Raw genomic sequence first — 18,671 nt, forward strand, 5'->3', positions numbered from 1 at the left:
GATCCGCCAGCTCAGGCTCAGGGCCTGTGGGGTCCGTGCCCGCCCTGCCCGGCCCTGGCCTGTCTCCCAGGCAGCAGCTGGCTGCCGCCTGGCTGAGCTGCAGCTGTCCCCGCTTGCATGATCCTCCCTGGAGGCTGTTACATCCCTGTTCTCAGTACTCCTCCCCCCCCCTTAGAAGGGATCGGCTTCCCCGAGCTCTGAGCCTGGAAACTTACCACGCTCCATCCTGGTAGTTTCGGCTGCTCCCTGAGGCTGAGAGGCCAAAGTGGTCCCAGACTTTCTTGGTGCTCTGCTCCCTTGTTCCCGCGAGCTGTCTGGGAATGAGGGCTAGAAATATGCTTAGGCTTCCTGGGCCTAGCAGGAATGTAAGGATGTGCTGAGAGGTGGCTCTTTGTCTGAGGGCATGGGTTGCTCTCCTGGGGCCCAGGTTTGATTCCCAGCACCCACTGCAACCACCTGGAACTCCAGTTCCCAGGCAGCTAGCACCCTCTTCTGACTTCCATGGGTTCTAGGCACATACATACAGGCAAAAAACTTGCATACATAAAAAGACAACAAAAATAATTTTATAGAAGGTTTAAGGATGGCTCGTTCACTAAGAGCCACCCTGGAAGACAGCCAAAGCTCATGAAGGGAATAGCATTTCCTTGTTGTTCTGGGTTCCCTCCTTACCTTGCTGAGCCACCATTTCCCAAACTGTGCCATTCATCCTTCCCTCCAGACTGTACCAGAACACCCTGTCCTAGAGAGGACACCAGAACAAAACCCACAAATTCTCCGAGGTCACCCTTTTCCCTCAGGAACCATGTTCCTTAGTGGGATGCAAAGAGCATTGGACTTGGAGCAAGGGTTCAAATTCTGCTACCTGCACCATCTCACTGAGCTGCCCGTGCCCACTATCATCACTGCTCTGTGGCCACTTTCTTCACCAGATGAGTGGGTGCCCCTGCCCTGCCTCTCAGGACTTGGGGGATAAAGCACAGATGGATATAGTTACACTTGGGGAAAGGCTGTCCGGAGCCCACACCTGCTGTAACTTTACTGGGAACTGGCCTCTTGCACGATGCACCCCCATTCCCAGCCAGGTCTGCACCCACTTCCGTTCTCTCTTCTCCTGCAGGAAGCCCCAGAGGCAGCAACCCACAGCAGCTCCAGCTTTTATTCTCCTTCCTGCACAACTCCCTGAATAAGCACTGCACATGAGAAGCAGTTCCACAAACCCGCAAACGTTCTGATTAAGGCTTCCAAGCTCAGCTTCCCGTTAGAGATCGCTGCTCAGAGGCTGAGTCCGTCGCCATCCAGATGCCTACTCTTGAGGCAGATTCCTTGGGTTTGCCTGGGTTAAGAAAAGATTGGGAAGCCAGGAATGGTGGTGCACATCTGTGAGCCCAGCAATCAGGGAGGCAGAGACAGGCCGATCTCTATGACCTCAAGGCCAGCTGGGTCTACAAAGTGAGTCCAGGACAGTCAAGGCTACACAGAGAAACTCTGTCTCAAAAAAAAAATAAATAAAACAAACAACAACAGAAAGAAAGAAAGAAAGAAGGAAGAAAGAAAAGAAAAGAAAAGAAAAGAAAAGAAAAGAAAAAAGAAAAGAAAAGATTGGGAGTTTTGAATCAGGTATAAGGACCAGGAGATGTTGATTGAAAGCCCCATTGTTCACAGTTTCTCCCTTGGCCATTGCTAGTCCTGAGCCACCCAACAGTCCCCCCCAGCACAGACTGTGCGTTCCCTTCAGTGAAACCAGCGGGCGTGTGTGGTGCAGGATAACACGCCTCTAGTCCAAGCTACTAGGGAGAATGAAGCCAGAAAAATCTCTCAAATTCGAGAAATGGAGGTGGGGCCTGGAGAGCTGGCTCAGCAGTTAAGAGTCCCCTCAGCTCTGGCTGAGGACCTGAATTCAGTTCCTAGCATCCCCTGCGGGTGGCTTACAACCAGCTCTAACTTCAGTGCTGGGGGGTCTGGCGCCCTCTTCTGGCTCTGCTGGCACCTGTATGCAGCGTGCACTTACCCACATACAGATATACACATAATTAAAAACACAATAAATATTTTATTAGGAATTTGAAATCAGCCAATAATACATATGGGGGTTCCATAAAAGAGCTGGGCTGACACCTCAGGTTCTCGGCAGGCTCTGCCTGTGTATCAGAGCCCAGAGCCAGGTTGTTCAGACTGGGCAGCTGCTGCTGATAATTACTGGGGTCCAGGAGGGAGCAGACATAGTGAGGCTGCCTCAGAAAAGAAAAGGAAGAAGTGACTCAGCTGCAGTTAGGGGCCAGCCTGGTACAAGACAGACCACGTCTCCGAGATGAAATAATAAAGTCAGAGATGGTGGGCTCATGCCTGTAATCCAGGCCCTCAGGACGGCTGAGGTAAGGAGATCACATCATATTTGAGGCCAGCCTGGGATACAGAATGAGTCATAGGCTAGCCAGAGCTACAGAGTGAGACACAGTCTTTAAGAAAAAAAAAAAAAAAAAAAGATTAAGACCATAGCAAGACAAACATGATGGCACATGCCTAAAATCCCCACAACTTGGAGACAGAGGTAGCAGATCTCAGTGAGTTTAGGGCCAGCCCAGTCTTCATAGTGAGGTCCTGACAGGCCAAGGCTACAGAGTAAGGCCTTGTTGCAAAAACAAAAACAAAACAAGGAGCAAACAAAAAGGACTTGGATTTGGTTACCAGTAAAGACAGAACAAAACATAAAACGAGGCTCCATAATGTAGCTGGACTGTGCATACAGAGCCCAGAGCCAGATGCTGGGACTGACAGGAACAGCTGCTGCCTGGCAGTTTGGGGGTCCGTGAGGGACTGGCCCGCCTGCCCGGGCCCCTCCCCACCAGTGTCCCTGGCAGGCACACAGTGGCTGGGGCTGGTTCACATTCCTGATGTCCCGTGTCAGGGGACAGATGCTGGTAATTCCCCCGTGCGAGCTTGCTGCTCCTTCAAGCCTGCCCTTCCCAGTCGGCTCTGGGCAGCATGGTGACAGCTGGGGCCTGGCCCCTTCCTCTGTCCTGGTTCTGGGAAGCTTTTACCCTGTGGACAGCGCTGAGCCCCTCTCCAGAAGGCCTCTGGCAGCCTGCTGAGAGGGACAGACCAACAGCACTCCAGCCCAAGGACATGAAGCTGATGGCAGCAGAGTGAGGGCCTGGGAGGAAGGGTCCAGGCAGGAGCCACCACGGCCAGTTGCCCTCTCTGAGCCCGCTTCCCAGCCGGCAACGCAGGAATGGGTGATGGCGCCTGCCAAACAGTTCTTGAGTGCTGGGTAAACAGCAGCTGTTATTGCATGGTGATTAAGACGGGGCCCCAAGCAGGGTGCTGTGCTGGGGGTGGGGGCCACTGGCTCAGCTCCGCTCTGGACAGCCCTTCCTGCAAGGCATGCTCACTGGCGGCGTTTCCCCGAGGGGGACACTGAGACTCGGGTTGGAAGTAACTGGCCCCTGTCACATGGGAAAACTAGTGAAGTGGGGGTGCAGGCAGGCGGTCTGTTCTTTCCCTGGGGAGCTCAGCATGCCCTCCGTGGCCCAGCATTTCCTAGTGTTCAGAGACCCCGGGAGGCACAGAACTGCCAGCCTGACAGCCCCAAGTGGACGTGGTTCATCTGGACCCTCGCCCCCCGCCCCCTCCTCGCTCCCCTGCTCCCCCGCTTGCCTTGTGCGCCCCACAGCCTTCCCACCGGCCTTTCCTCCCACACACTTTTCCTCCCACCTTTCGCTTGGCCAAGCCTGTGTTTGTTTGTTGTGTTTGTTTGCTGTTCTTCCTATCCTAGCTGAACACAGTCACTAAGCGCTCACATGGGCGTCTAGCATCCGTGCGTCCTAGGTTCGGGTGTGGTGCCGATAGCAAACCTCCCAGAACTCCACAGACGGAAGGCTGGAAGTTCAAGGTCACTCTCAGCTACACATCAGGTCTGAGGTCAGCCTAGACTACATGTACCGCTGACTCAGACCCCAGTTGCCACAGCAGCACCCCACGCCCTCTCGGCCTAAAGATGAGGTCTCCCCCATGCAGGACCTCATGGCTGAGAAGGGGTGCCCCTGGTGGGGATGTGGCTCAGCTGATGCTCTCGCCTGGCACTTCTGAGATCCTGCACCTCCCCCCCCCAGTGCCCACGTAAACCTCGCACAGCGACTCAGTGTCTCCCAGTGCTTGAGAGGCTGTGACGTGAGGATACCCACGAGTTCAAGGCTGCCTGGGCTGTACCGTGAGTTCTAGGCTGGCCTAGGCACCAGGGTGAGACTTGCTTCAAAAAATCATAACGGGGGAAGCCTTCCGCAGACGGCCCACAGGGAAGCATGGCAGCCGGCCTGGATCAAGGGTGCCGCCCATCGGATTTTCCTTTCGGCTCCTTGGGCTGGAGATTGTGGGGCCAGACCCATGGCAGGCCATCAGACCACTGAGCCAAACCCAGCTCCTCAACGTACTTTCTTTTATTTTTATTTTTTAGATATTTTATTTTATTTATTTATACAGTATTCTGCCTGCATGTGTGCCTGCGTGCCAGAAGAGGGCACCAGAGCTCATTATAGATGGTTGTGAGCCACCATGTGGTTGCTGGGAATTGAACTCAGAACCTTTGGAAGAACAGCTGGTGTTCCTAACCTCTGAGCCATCTCTGCAGCCCTTAACGTACTTTCTTAAACGTTTCTTTATTCTCTATCAGGGAAGGAGGCACGTGTGGACGGCAGAGGACAGCTTGCAGGGACTCAGCTCTCCCCTTCCACCTCGTGGCTCCAGGGACTCGGCTCTGTGCTCACAGACGAGGTCTCGCCCGTTTTGCTGAGCTGTCTGTATAGCCCCTGCTAAATTTCCCTCAAGTAGCAAGTCTGAAACTTGAACATAGGTCACAGTGATGTCGGTCCTGGGTTGCTGGTGCGCACCCCAGGAATGCTGCGGAAAGGTGAGGTCCGGCACTCAGGGAAGCACAACTTCTGAGTCACTGCACACATGTTTTAAACACCCAAGTCAGGCATGGTGGCACACACAAGTAATTCCAGCACTGAAAGCTCACACTCACACCTTTAATCCCAGCACCCAGGAGGCAGAGGCAGACACAGCTCTGTGAGTTCAAGACCAGCCTAGTCTACATAACGATTTCCAGGACAGCCAGGGATACATAGTGAGACCCTGTCTCAAGAAAAGAAATAGAAAAAGGGAAAAACAGAAAAAGAAGAAGAGAGAGAGAAGGTTAGCCTGCTACATGAGACCCTCTCTCAAAAAGCCAGCATGGAAGGTCTAAGGAGATGGCTCAATGAGTAAAGTGTGTGCTATGCAAGCATGAGGACCTGAGTTCAAATCCCAAACATGCATGTAAAAAGACAGGCACGGTTTGGCATCCTGAAGCCCCAGAGCTGTGGGAAGCAGACAGGAGGATCGCTAGGACTTGCCAGCTGCCAGCACCCCCCCACACACACACCATCCCCACACACAAAAAAACACACGAGACTGGGATGGAGTACAGGGGTGGGGCGCTTGCTCAGCCCATGAGGGCTTGTGCTGGCACACCAAGACTTCAGCGGCAAGCAACCCCCTTCCTCCATCCTCTCTCCACACCCCTGCCCCTACCCAAACACCCCTCTCTCCATCCTCTCTCCACACCCCTGCCCCTAGCTTACATGACCCTTGATCTCGCTGAGCGACTACCATTCTGGTTTCCACCTCTAAATCTCAACCCAGGGCACACATGGCAGAATTGGGGCACAGTGGGGTGTTGTGAAGAATGGAGCAGAGGGGGCCCGTTCCCGGTCTAGGCACTGCCAAGCGTGCATGGGCAAGGCCACATAGACTCGTTTCCCGCAGCCCACTACTTCCCACACTCCCGGCCCTAACCGGGAGCCTCTGCTGCACCTGCTGTGGGATTTGGCCTAATCTGGGGGTATGTGTGTGAGGCAGCTGCGGCTCTCCCCCAGAGGAAACACCCTTTTCATTCCCTCACTTCGGAAACCTGACCTTCCTTGGCACCTGGGCTCCACAGCTGGAGCCTGCCCCCAGGAAGCAACCGAGGAAGGGTGTGAAATCGGCAACAGCTGAACGCAGCCAGCCTTCCCACATCCTTTCCAGCCCCACGTCACATTCCATAGCGCCCGCTCATTCGGGTCCCTGGGGGCAGGCGACCGTGTTCTCGGACTGGCGTTCTAGCACCAGTCACCCCCTGCACCCCAGGACTCGGCTCGGCGCCCTCCTCTCAAAAGCCGGACCCTTCCTGACCTCGCAGCATAGCCTAGGCATTCTACATCTGCACACATCTGCACACAACTCCACCCCCTGATGTCTCCCTCACCCAAACCAGCCGTCTCGTAGGAGTAGGGCCGACCTCTGTGATCTCGGACCCAGGGAAGAGCAGACCACCCGAGGCTCTTCAGATAACCTGGGGGAGGGGGTAGTAAGGCTCCTTCAACTGCAAAGGCCCCCGGGAATCCAAAGGCCCCCGTCTTTCCCGAGGCAGGAGAGGAAGGTCAGCTGGTAGGAGGAGGACAGCCACACCATAATGGACAGCAAGGCTGTCTTCAAAGCAGGGACACAGAAACCAGGAATGCAGTGTGTGCCTGTGATCTGAGACATGGGGTCAGAGCATCAGGAGCGTAAGGCCAGCCACAGCTGTAGCAAGCTGCTGGCTAGCCTGGGCCAAGGCTAGACTTAAATTCCTGATTCTTTTGCCTCTGACTCCTCAGCACAGGAATTTCAGGCCTATACCGCCATGCCCAGATCTTGTTTCTAGATAGGGTCTCACACAGTAACCCAGGCTAGCCTGGAATTCCCAGAAATCCTTCTGCTTCAGCATCCCAAGGCTGAAAATGAACTTATTATGTAGCCCAGGCTGGCTCAAACTTTCAATCCCCTTTCTTCAGCAGCCTCTAGAATAGCTGGGATCACAGGCCTGCATTACCGTTTGATTATTTTGTTTTCATGGCCTCAGATAGAAGTTTAAACAGCCACATATGGGACAGCATAGGCCCTGCCTAGAGCAGTGGTTCCCAACCTTCAGAGGACACGGGTTCAATTCCCAGCTCCCACATGGCAGCTCACAACTGTCTGTAATTCCTTTTCCAGGGGGTCTAAATCCCTCACACATTCAGGCAAAACACCAACGTACACAAAATAAAAACAAATTATTTTTAAAAAGAGTTCTGACAGCATGGTCTGGTTGTAATCTAAAACAAAACAAAACAAAAAAACCTAAATAAAAATAAAAGATTTTAAAATTTAAATCTTTGAGAATAAAATGAAGAAGTATATTTTAAGGAAAACCAAACGGGGCTGCTGTGATGACTCAGGGCGCTGCTGTGGAGTCTGCCGACCTGCGCGGAGGGCGGACAACTGACTTAGCCATCCTCGGCCGCACAGGCAGAGCCACGCAGCTGCAGTCTAAGGCCAAACGCCCCTCCCGCCCATGTCACACACCGGTTTGAAAAACAAAATCCACTGGCTGCAGCCTGCGGGGGTCCCCAGCCACAACCAGCACGCACTGCTCGCCCTTCGCCACGCGTGCCCAGCCCTCGAGGCCTGCTTCCTCCTTCCTTTCTTTTTCCTTCTTTCCTTCCTTCTTTCCTTCCTTCCTTCCTTCTTTTCTTCCTTCCTTCATTCCTTTTTTCTTTTTCTTTTTTTTTTTGAGATAGGGTTTCCCTGTGTAGCCCTGGCTGTCCTGGGACTTGCTGTATAGACCAGGCTGACCTCAAACTCACAGAGATCCTCCTGCCTCAGCCTCCAAGGTGCTGACATTAAACATTGTGCACCCCCCACCAGGCTTTCCTTTTGTTTTTCTGTCTAAGCCCCCGTGCACCTCAGAGCCTCTAGGCCTGCAGGCCTCACCTCCTGCCACACTACTCGCCAGGGCCTTCCAGCTGGCTCTCAGGACAAAGGTCCCCCCTCAGGACGGTCGAAGTCTTCCTCCGTCGCCCTCCGTTTAGTCCCTTGTTTGTTTGTTCTGTCTTTACTAGCTATGGCCTCACCGGACGGTGACCTCGGAGAAGCAGGTTTGCCTTGCAGGACTGTCACATGTCCGCCGGGGAGGCTAGGAGCCTGGCCGTGGGAGAGCTTGTGTAGGGGCTTCTGAGCCAAGCCCAGCACCCAGCCTTGTGGGGCACACTCCGGAACGGGGAGGCGGGAGCGGGAGGTGGGAAGATCGGGATGCCTGCATCCGCTGCTCTTGCAGAGGACCTGAGTTTAGCTGTCCCTTGCCACCTCAGGAGTTACAATTGCCTGTAACGCCACTCTGACCTCTGAGGGAACCCGCACTCATGTGAACACCCCTTACCCCACATAAACGCAACCTCTAAAGGTTTGCAGATCTTTAATAAAATCAGCTGGGAGGTGCGGGCACAGGCCGTTAATCCCAGCACTTGGGAGGCAGAGGCAGGTGACTCTCTGTGAGTTCAAGGCCAGCCTGAGCAACATAAGCCCTCAGCTTAGGCCAGGGAAATGACTTAGCAGATAAAGGCATTTGTGAGTTAACCTCATCACCTGAGTTCAGTTCTCTGGGACTCGCATAGTGGAAGGAGAATGCCAAGTCCTGTCAATTGTCTTCTGACCCTCACATACACATCCATACACAGACACAAACAAAGTGTAATCCAGCACTCGGGAGGCAGAGACAGGCACATCTCTGTGAGTTCAAGGCTGGCTTGGTCTACAAAGAGAGTTACAGGACAACCAGGGCTACACAGAGAAACCCTGTCTCAGAAAACAAACAAACAAACAAATAAAACAGAAAGTTCAAACAACAACAACAATAAATGAAGACCCTGTCCACAAACACCAAAAAAAGGAAGGCGTAGGGGCTGCATGCGGTGGCTGACGCTGAGGCAGGAGGATAACTGAGTTGGAGGGGAACCTTGACTACAAAGTGACTCTACCTCAAAACCACAAAAGAAAAGGAAAGAAGCAACAGACAGTGCCCCTGGGAGGAGGGACCCTCGGTGCCCACGCTGAAGAGGGCAGCGCTACACAGACACACTGTGAGGATCTGAGTAAGCAGCCCGCTGCTCTGGGCAGCCCTCTCCACCAGGCTTTCCCGTCGTCCCTGGGCACTCGGTGAAGACAGCCTGGCCTTCCCACAGGAGTGAAGGCGCACAGGCCCGATCCTTCCCAGAGTTCCCAGTTAAACAAACATCCAGAAAATTCAGACTCTGGTTAAACGGGGAGCTCTGAAGGCCACCTTCTTGCTGATCCTGCCAGGACTGATCCCAGCGAGGCTCAGGAAAGAGCTCGGTGGAGGAATCTGAGCTGCAGGAGGGCTGTGCCTGTCTCACTGTGAGTGGCAGGGAGAACATTCAAGCAGAGGGAGCAGGGCTGCAAAGGCCTGGAAGCAGGCAGGTAGGCGCAGAGGGGAGTGGAGGCTTCCCCGCTGTGAAGGGCCTCTGGACTCCAGTGTCACACCAGCCAGTGAAGAGACCAGAGAGCCAGGTGAGGTGGTTGGTACAGTGTTTGGCTAGAGACACAGCAGGGACCTGGGACCTGACTTCCTCTGGGCACCGAAGGAGGGAGTGGATAGAGCCACAACTCACCCTGACCTCGGTTGGCACCTCCATACCCTCCACGGCTCCCTCTTGGACCAGGAGTTTCCAGGTCACGCATAAACAACTTGCCAATAGGAGCTTTTAATCCCAGCATCCTTCAGGAAGAGGCAGGAGGATCTCCGTGTGTGTGAGGTCAGCCTGGTCCACATAGCAAGTTCCAGGCCACCCAGGGATACATAGGCCTAGTCAAAAATAACTAATAGGGGTAGGTAGGGCCGAAGGGGAGTAGGAGAGGGCTAAACTTTTACAGATGGGCCGGGGGCGGCTCAGTACTACAAGGTAGTGAGTTTGAGTGTTCCAGGAGCTGCGGACAGATTGCAGGGCAGATGGTGAGAACAGATGCCTGACCAACATGCTATGCTAGACCCTCAAAAAAAAAAAAAAGAAAAGAAAAGAGCAAAAACTGAGGCAGCACACTCTGGGTCCATCACCCTGCGCTCTGCTCCTCAGCCCTTTCCCCACTCGTTTTCCAGCTTTTTCCTTATCACCACTTTTTCTTCTCCAGTCTCTAGTTAATGAAAGCAATCAGAGCAGTCAAGGGTGACACACAAAGACGTTAGTGCCACCTGCTGGTGGCCACAGGGAGTGCAGCAACTTGTTTTGACCTCATTCAGTGGACTTTAGATTGGGAACCTACAAAGCAATGTAGGTGCTATCTCGAGATAGTGTCCACCAGAAAATTCTTGATCAGTTTGTTTTGGTTTAGTTTGGTTATTTTTCGAGACATGGTTTTTCTATGTAGCCCTGGCTGTCCTGGACTGGCTTTGTAGACCAGGCTGGCCTCAAACTCACAGAAATCCACCTTCCTCTGTCTCCCAAGGACTGGGATTAAAGACCTACACCACCACCTCCAAGCTACGTCTTTTTATTTTGTTTCATGTGCATGCATGTTTGTCTGCATCTATATCTGCATGAACAAGATATCAAATCACCAAGTCACAGACAGAGAGTATAAGCCAATATCTGGGTGCTGGGAATTGAACCCTGGTCCTTGGCAAGAGCAGCAAATGCTCTTAACCACTGAGCCCTCTCTCCAGTTTTCCCTGGAGGACAGCTTTTTTCAGAAAGGTTTTAATCAGCGCTCAGGGGAACTGCTGAGTGATTGCTTCTTCTATACCCCAAACCCTCCTCTGACTTCAGGGGTCTGCACTCCTAAACACAGCCCAGGCTGCAGGGTGTGGCTCCCTTCACGCGGTTCAGGCTGTCCTCCTCTGTCCAGCTCTCCTGCGTGAGCGCTGCTCCACAGGTGCCTCCAGCCCAGCCCAGCGCTGCTTTCTACAACACTCTTCCTCCTCCTGAGTCGCTAAACCTACTCCTCTTTCAGCCCTTCATTCCCCCACCCCCACAGACTTCCCTGTTCCTCTGCAATAGCCATGGGTGGGGGTGGGGGCTTGAAGGCATGGCCTCCAGAGATTCATGTCTTTGAATGCTTGGCCCATAGGAAGTGGTGCTGTTAGGAGGTGTGGCTTTGTTGGAGTAGGCGTGGCCTTGCTGGAGGAAGTGTGTCATGGGGGGGGCACGGCCTTTGAGCTCTCCTATGCTCAAGCTATGCCCAGTGTGGCCCACAGTCTCCTGCTGCGCCTGTGGATCCAGATGTAGAACTCTCAGCTCCTGTCCAGCACCGTGTCTGCCTGCACGCCGCCATGCTGCCCGCCATGATGGTAACGGACTAAGCTCTGAATTGTAAGCCAGCCACATTTAAATGTTTTCCTTTAGAAGAGCTGTCTTAGTCATGGTGTCTTTTCTCAGGAATAAAACCCTAAGTCAGATAGTGGGGAAAGAGTCTCAGACAGCAGCAAATGCAAAGGCTGAGGTGTCCTCCAGGTGATGAAAGAGGCCGAAGCTGGAGAGGAAACTGGAGCTGACAGGGCTGTGCAGACAGGCCTCGGGGGCCTTGGTGAGGGGTGGCCCTCTGCAAAAGTGCGGAAGGTCATGAGCAAATGTAAGCTTGGAAAGAGTCCCACTGGGCCGCTCGGCACAAAGGGGAGAGAAGGTTCCTGTAGAGCCAGCAGGGGGCAGAAGGTGCAGGCATGGACTCTTGAGACCTCATCCCAAGCTGTTCCTGCCTGCATTAGCATTCCTAACCTCTGCCTGGCTTACCCGTGTCTGGGCCGTGTCTGTCCATGCACCATCAGCACAGCAGGCTGTCACGCGCTCACCAGGAAAGCTCTGGAAGGAAGGAGGCAGCAGAGGCTTCAGGAAGGTCCAAGCTAGCTCAGTGGACTCCAGCTGTCAGGGGTACCAGCTGTAAGCAGCTTTTCATTTCCTGTTTGTCCATTTGTTTTAAGTTGAGTCTCACATAGTCCAGGCTGGCCATAAAGCCCCAATGTGACCAAGGATAACCTTGAACTACTTCTTACTAGGTAGTCCCCACTGGCCTCGAACCGCAGAGACAGGCCTGCACCAGGCTCCCAAATGCTGGAATATAGGTGTGCACCCTCACAGCACACCCAGCCAGCCTTGAACTTCTGATGCTCTTTCCCTCACTTACTAACATCGGGATTACATGGTTAGGGTTAGGGTTTGCACCACAGACCTAGTTCTTGTGAGGGGTCTGGAGTCCACACTCAGGAGCCACTGTACTCAGGAGTCCAAAATGGCACAGCTAATGCCCTAAGCCCAGAGGTGAGCTACTCCCTTCTCAAGTAATGACAGCTCTGGGTTCGGGAGCCCAGGAGACAGCAGAGAGCAGAGAAGTGAGAACAAGCCGGAAGCCCACACTTGCCTTGAGGGACTCTGGAGGCCAAGATCCTGGCAGAAGTCCTCTTTATAATTCCCTTGCTAAGTCACACGGGGGTGACAATGTGCCATAGACCGCTCCTCCCCCTCCTCCCCCCCTCCCCGTCAGCCTGCTTATCAGGTGAAGATGCCTGTGGCCCTACCTGATGATCTGAGTGCAGTCTCTGGGACCCATGTGGCAGAAGGACAGCCCTGACTCCTAACAGCTGTCCTCTGACTTCCACGTGCACACTGGCACACCACCACCCCCAACAATTAAACGCGTGTTTGGTTGGTAAAGGCCACTCAGACCTACTGAGACTCCTTACCACATCCTAGTGAGGGACAGTCTGTTCAAACCCCCAGGTGACAAGGCCAGTGGCTGCACAGGATTGCACAGCCAGAACGGGAATCTGGTCATCCCATCTCCCAATCTTGCTCAGCGGCTTCCAGTCCTAGGCTCACAGTCCTGCTCCAGCCTCTGCCAACCATCTGGGGAGCACCGTGCTTCAGCAGAGCAGGGTTCCGCCTGCCCGGGGAGAAACCTGTTAGGGAAGTTAGGCTTTGTTGCCACTTACGCGCTGTTTGCAAAAGGGGTGGGTGAAAGACTGCCTGTGCCTGTCGTAGGAAGGTTGGTCTGAGGGAAACCTGAACTTTCCCCCATGCATATAGTTATGTGTATGCGTGTGTAGCTGTACATACACAAACATAGGGTACAACCCTTTAATAAAGTTCCTCATGGACTGTCTCTGGCATAAACTCAGTGGCTGGCTCTTTGACCTCCTCTCCCACCCCGAGGGAGGAGCAGCCTTGCTAGGCCACAGAGGAGGACATTGCAGCCAGTCCTGAAGAGACCTGATAAGCTTGGGTCAGATGGTAGGGGAGGAGGACCTCCCCTATCAGTGGACTTGGAGGGGGCAGGGAGATGAGAAGGGAGGGTGGGATTGGGAGGGAAGGAGAGAGGGGGCTACAGCTGGGACACAAAGTTAATAAACTGTAACTAATATAAAAATAAAAAAATAATTAAAAAATAAATAAAGTTCCTCATGTTGTGGTGACCCCCAACCATACCATTAGTTTTCCTGCTACTTCATAACTGCAATTTTGCAACTTTATGAATCGTAGACACCTGATGTGCAGGATATATGATATGCGACCCTGTGAAAGGGTCATTTGAACCCTTTGCCCTAGAGACTAAATTTCCAGGCTCTTCTAGCTTAAAAAAACAAATAACCCGAGGCTGCTAACTAAACACTTTCAGGCAACATCATGCCGCATTTATGTATGTATGTATGTATGTATGTATCTATCTATCTATCTATCTATCTATCTATCTATGGTGCTGGGGACCAACCCAGAACCTTGTGCATCCTAAGCAAGTGTTATACTGCGGGATGCAAACCCAACCCCAAGCATTCCTGTGGAGACAAGTCGTCTTAGTTAGGGTTTCCACTGCTGTGAAGAGACAAATGACCAAGGCAACTCTTAAAAAGAAAATCATTTGCCGGGCGTGGTGGCTACGCAGAAAACCTTGTCTCAACAACCCAAAAGAAAAAAAAAAAGAAAGAAAGAAAGGCCATTTCACTGGGGCTGGCTTAGAATTCCAGAGGCTTAGTCCCTTATCACCACGGCAGGAAGCATGGCGGCGACGAGGCAGACATGCCTCTGGAGAAGCCGAGAACCCTACATCTTGACCCAAAGGCAGCCAGGAAGAGAAACACTGGACAGAGAAACCTCAAAGCCCACCCCCACAGTGACACACTTCCTCCAACAAGGCCACACCTACTCCAGCAAGGCCACGCCTCCTAACAGTGCCGTTTCCGCTGGCCCAAGCGGTCAAACACTTGAGCCTATGGGGATCATCACTATTCAAAGCACCACACAGGGTCTAACTATACAGCCTGGGCAGCCCAGCACTCGCTAGGTGGTGCCGGCCCGCCTTGCACCTCACGGCCGTCGACTGCCTCTGCGGGCCAGAGCCGCACACCCAGCTCGGTCCCCAAGCGCTCTCTGGCCTGGTATTTGGTACCCACTGTGCTGGTTGTACGAGGCCGGACGCTCCAGCAACTGACCTGCATCCTAACTGTGTGCTTAGACATATTGTTACAAATGGGTATGTTGTTACAAGTTGATACGTTGTTGCAAATAGCACTTCGATATATTGTTACAAATACAAACCCAGCTTTACCTGTAAGCCTGAGCTTGGAGCCCAGCGCCCAGGGCGTTGCTGGGCGAGTGCTGTACGGCTGAGCTGCACCCCCAGTCCCGACACTTATTTACCAAATGCGTGGTTTACATTGAACCTGTACCCGTGAAACACTCAAATCTGGGACAGAGTGAGCTCGGGGACACGCCGTGTTGGGATGTGACAGAGAGGGCACCGTGCAGAAAGGGAAGGCTAGCCATTTTGTGGGCGTCTCAGTGGGAGCGGGTCAGAGGCTGCCGGGATGCCCTGGACACCGCTCTGCTTCCAAAGTCGGTGTCGGCGGAAGTGAAACAAAGGTTGTCAACGGCCGGCAGATTCACCGCTGCCGCACAACCAGCGATCGGAGCCAGATTACAGGGGACAAAGGCCGCCTTGAGGGGCGGGCAGGAGGGGGACCACGCTGGCCTCCCAAAGGGGGGCAAGAAAACGGGAGAGAAGATTGCCGGGGAGAAGACGCGAGAGCGGTAAGGGCTGGGGCTCTGTGCAGCAGGAGGCACAAAACCTCAAGGAAGGTGGGAAGGCGGGAGGATGCGCGGACGCAAGGCCCGGCCCCGCCCCGCCCGCGGCGGCGCAGAGGCCGGGGGTTCGCGCCCCGGGCCCCGAGCGCGCGCTGGCCCGGCGCCGTCTCCCGGCTCCGCCCAGCCGAGGCTCGCCGGTTCCCGGGGCTCCTCACCGCCCACCCTCGCGGCCTTCGGCCCGGGCGGCCGCCGATTGGCCCGTGGCAGGCACGTGAGGAGGGCCAGCCTGGCTGCCCTCCCCGAATGCGGGCCGCGTGCGGCCGCGGCTGCCCGCGAGCTGCTGCCCCGCGCTGCGGCGCGTGTGCGGCGAGCTGCAGGCGGAGACCCGCGGCCCCGGCCCGCGGCAGGGAGAGGAACGGGCCCCAGACCGGCGCCAGGACACCCTGTCCCCCGGCCACTTCTCCCGCTTCCCTCCCGTCTCTCGGGCAGTTACCCTCCCGCCTCCAAGCTGACCCTAAGCTGTTTGAAACTCCGCGTGGTTCGCCAGGCCTGTGATAGCGCGGAAAGGCTCGCGAGCCTAGGGCAGCACTGACCTTACAGTGTGGAGACTTTAGAAACAGAGCAGGAAGAGGGAACGGGAGGGAGGGAGAGGAGGAGACGCGGTGGTTTAGATTTGAGGGGCTTGGTTGCGCTGCTGAAGGGAGAGCGTGAAGACCTGGTCTGAGCTTCCAACCCACAGAAAAAGCACAGTGATCAGTTGTAATACAGCTCGCGAGAAGGGGGGAGTGTTGGGGGCGGGGGAAGCAGTAGAGGCAGGAGGCCCCCCGGGAGCTCACTGTCTAGCTCGGGTGACACGGGACTGAGTCCGGCCTACACACATCTAATAATACATATTTTAAGCAGTGTCTTAGGCCCATGGGTGTGGCTCAGCAGACCACCGGCAGTGAGTCCAGCGTCATTTACAGTAACTAAGTAGCATTTTAGGGCCTCCTAAAGAAGCAAGCACTTCTGGTTGAACTCGATTACCCATCCTGCGGCCTCGAGCAGACCTTCAGCTTGGTTGAGCTTCCGGTTGCCTGCCTATAAGAGGATTACCTAGAGCTGGCAAGATGGCTCAGAGGGCGAAGACCCTTGCTGCCAAGCCTGTGACCTGCGTTCACTCTCTGGGGCCCGGAGAGGAGATGGAATTAACTCCTGGAAGCCTTCTGACTTCCACAAGAACACCACGGCACAAGCCGTCCCACACACATGCTCACATCCACACAGACAGTAAATTCGTGCATGGTTTTGAAAGCCTGGAGCGCTGGCTCAGAGGTTGAGGGTGCTTGTTGCAGCCGGGCAGGGGTGGCCTGTGTCTCTCATGCCAGTCCTGGGCAGGCAGAGGCAGATGGATTTCTATGCTTTTGAGGCCAGCCTGGTCTACAGAGTGAGTCCAGGACAGCCAGGGCTACACAGAGAAACCCTGTCTAGAACCTGGCTGCCCCACCAGGAGGATCAGGGTTTGGACCTTACTTAGCACCCCGTCAGATGGCTGATAAGGGTCTGTAACTTCAGCTCCAAAGAATCTGCTGCCTCTTCTGGCTTCCAAAGGTATTAGCACGCATATGTGCATATCATTCACACACATACACAGTAAAAAAATCTTTAAACACACACCCCGCTGGGCAAGGTGGTGCACCCTGTGATCCCAGCACTTGGGAAGGCAGAGACAGGAGGATCTCTGTGAGTTCTAAGCCAGCCTGGTCTACAAAGTGAGTCTAGGACAGCCAGGACTGCGCAAAGAAACCCTGTCTCGAAAAAAGCAAAAACAGACAAACACAAACAGGATTCTTTCTTATCTTGCATTGGAGATCTTTTTTTGTGAGACCAGGCTGGCCTCAAACTCAGAGATCCCCTGGCTCTGCCTCCTGAGTGCTGGGGTTCGGGGCACGTGTGACTATCACCCTGGTTAGACCTTTGTTTTCACGGCGTGTACAAACAGAGCTGGAGCCACAGCATCAGTTTGATTTTGGGTGACTGCTGAATGTCCAGCATCTTAGTACCCTGGGTCAGACACAACTGGGGCGAGAAAGGCAGCGCTGTGGGCCAGCAAAATGGCTTAGCAGGTGAAGCCACTTGGTGCCGACCCTGAGGTCTTAGTCACTGTTCTACTGCTGTGAAGAGACTCCATGACCATGGAATCTCTTTAATTAGAGATTTAATTAGAGGCTGGTTTACAGTATCAGAGGATTAGCTCGTTATCATCATGGCAGGAACCACGGTGGCATGCAGACCTGGTCTACAGGTAGGCAGAGAGAGGGGGAGAGAGAGACTGAGCCCAACATGGTCCTCTAAAACCTCAAAACCCATTGTCGGTGACACACCTTCTCCAACCATATGGCCTTCTCTCAATCCTTCCCAGTTTTGCTGCTGATGACTAAGCCTGCAAACCTGTGAGCCTGTGGAGGTCATTTTCAAACCAGCACGCCCGGCCATCTGCCTTAGATCCTGGATGCCACATGGTGAAAAGAGAGCCAATTTCTTCAGGTTGTCTTCTGACCTCTGCATGTGTGCACCTACACACACACTCAATCAATCAATCAACCAGCCAATGTAAAACAGAAAGCTTTTGCCAGGTGCACATGCCTGTGATCTCAGCACTGGAGAGCTGGAAAAAGGCAGATCTCCGTGAGTTCAAGGCCAGCCTGGTCTACAAAGGGAATTCCAGGACAGCCAGGGCTACACAGAGAAACCCAGTCTCAAAAACCCAAACCAACCAACCAACCAACCAAACAAACAAACAAACCCAGAAAGGTTCTACTGTACTTAAAAACTCCTGCCTTAGCAAGATTCACATCCAGCAGCATGACTGCGGGACACTTTAGAGGAAAGCCAAATCGATGCTTGCAACTTCTAGGAGCCGTTAGACAGGGGGCAACAGTGCTCAGAAGGCTGAACAGTACCGCGGGAATAGGACATGCACCCTTGGGTTGGACAGTGACCTCCCCAGAGGCTGCAATGTGTAGTTCTCTCCTGAAAGAAACTGCGTGAGATGGAGACAGTGTAACCAGCCAGGGACATTCAAGCAGCCAGACGTGGCTGATGGAGATTCAGGGACCACAAAGCTGCCCCGGAGCTGGAGACTCGGCTGCAGCGCTGCCAGGACAGGCCAGAGCAAGGCTATGCTTCCCTCTGGGCCCGGGGGAGCCGAGCCAGGGCAGGCTAGCCCCGAGACCATTGTGGGTGTGGAGGTGCACATGGGCTCCTCAGCAGGACTATGCTTCGGAGCAAAAGGCCAGGAGAAGGGGCAAAGACTGAGTTATGGAGGGCTAACTGAGGCAAATCTGTAGCTCAGGAATGACTTTTCCTGGGGAGGTGTGCCCAGATGTGGTTAGAAAGACTGATTTCACAGAAGTTGAGCTTACAAACCAGTAAGGTTACGGAAAGTATTTACAGGTGAAAGGTCACTGGAAGGCGTGATGGTGATGACCCGACAGGCAGCTGTGTCCTGGAGCTCCTGCAGAGCCTGCAGGCAGTGGCCTGCTCGTCCTGGCTAGCACTTCTAGCTAGCACCTTGAGCAAGGGCCTTGTGAAACCCACGACTTACGAGCTTTCTGAGCCTGGAGAGCTTCCTTAGCTTCCTAAATCTTTCATTCATTTATTTTAAAGACGGGTTTTCACTGTGTAACCCTGGCTGGCCTCGTATTCACAGAGATTCACCTGCCTCCGCCTGCCCGCTGCTGGGATTGCAAAGGCTTGTGCCTCCATGGCAGGCAGCTCTCTTCCTGG

General features: G+C 54.1%; 1 protein-coding gene across 1 annotated transcript in view; it reads left to right on the forward strand.

Annotated features, from left to right (window-relative positions):
* The first annotated feature begins 14,890 nt into the window (after positions 1-14,890).
* Nsd1 (nuclear receptor binding SET domain protein 1) overlaps positions 14,891-18,671 on the forward strand; it is a 127,109-nt gene continuing 123,328 nt past the window's right edge. Inside the window, exon 1 of the mRNA XM_060372449.1 lies at positions 14,891-14,909. The gene's annotated coding sequence lies outside the window, so the exon portion shown is untranslated. The remainder of the gene's footprint in view (positions 14,910-18,671) is intronic.

The sequence above is a fragment of the Meriones unguiculatus genome, chromosome 19, assembly GCF_030254825.1.
Source record: "Meriones unguiculatus strain TT.TT164.6M chromosome 19, Bangor_MerUng_6.1, whole genome shotgun sequence".
Taxonomy (NCBI): Eukaryota; Metazoa; Chordata; class Mammalia; order Rodentia; family Muridae; genus Meriones; species Meriones unguiculatus.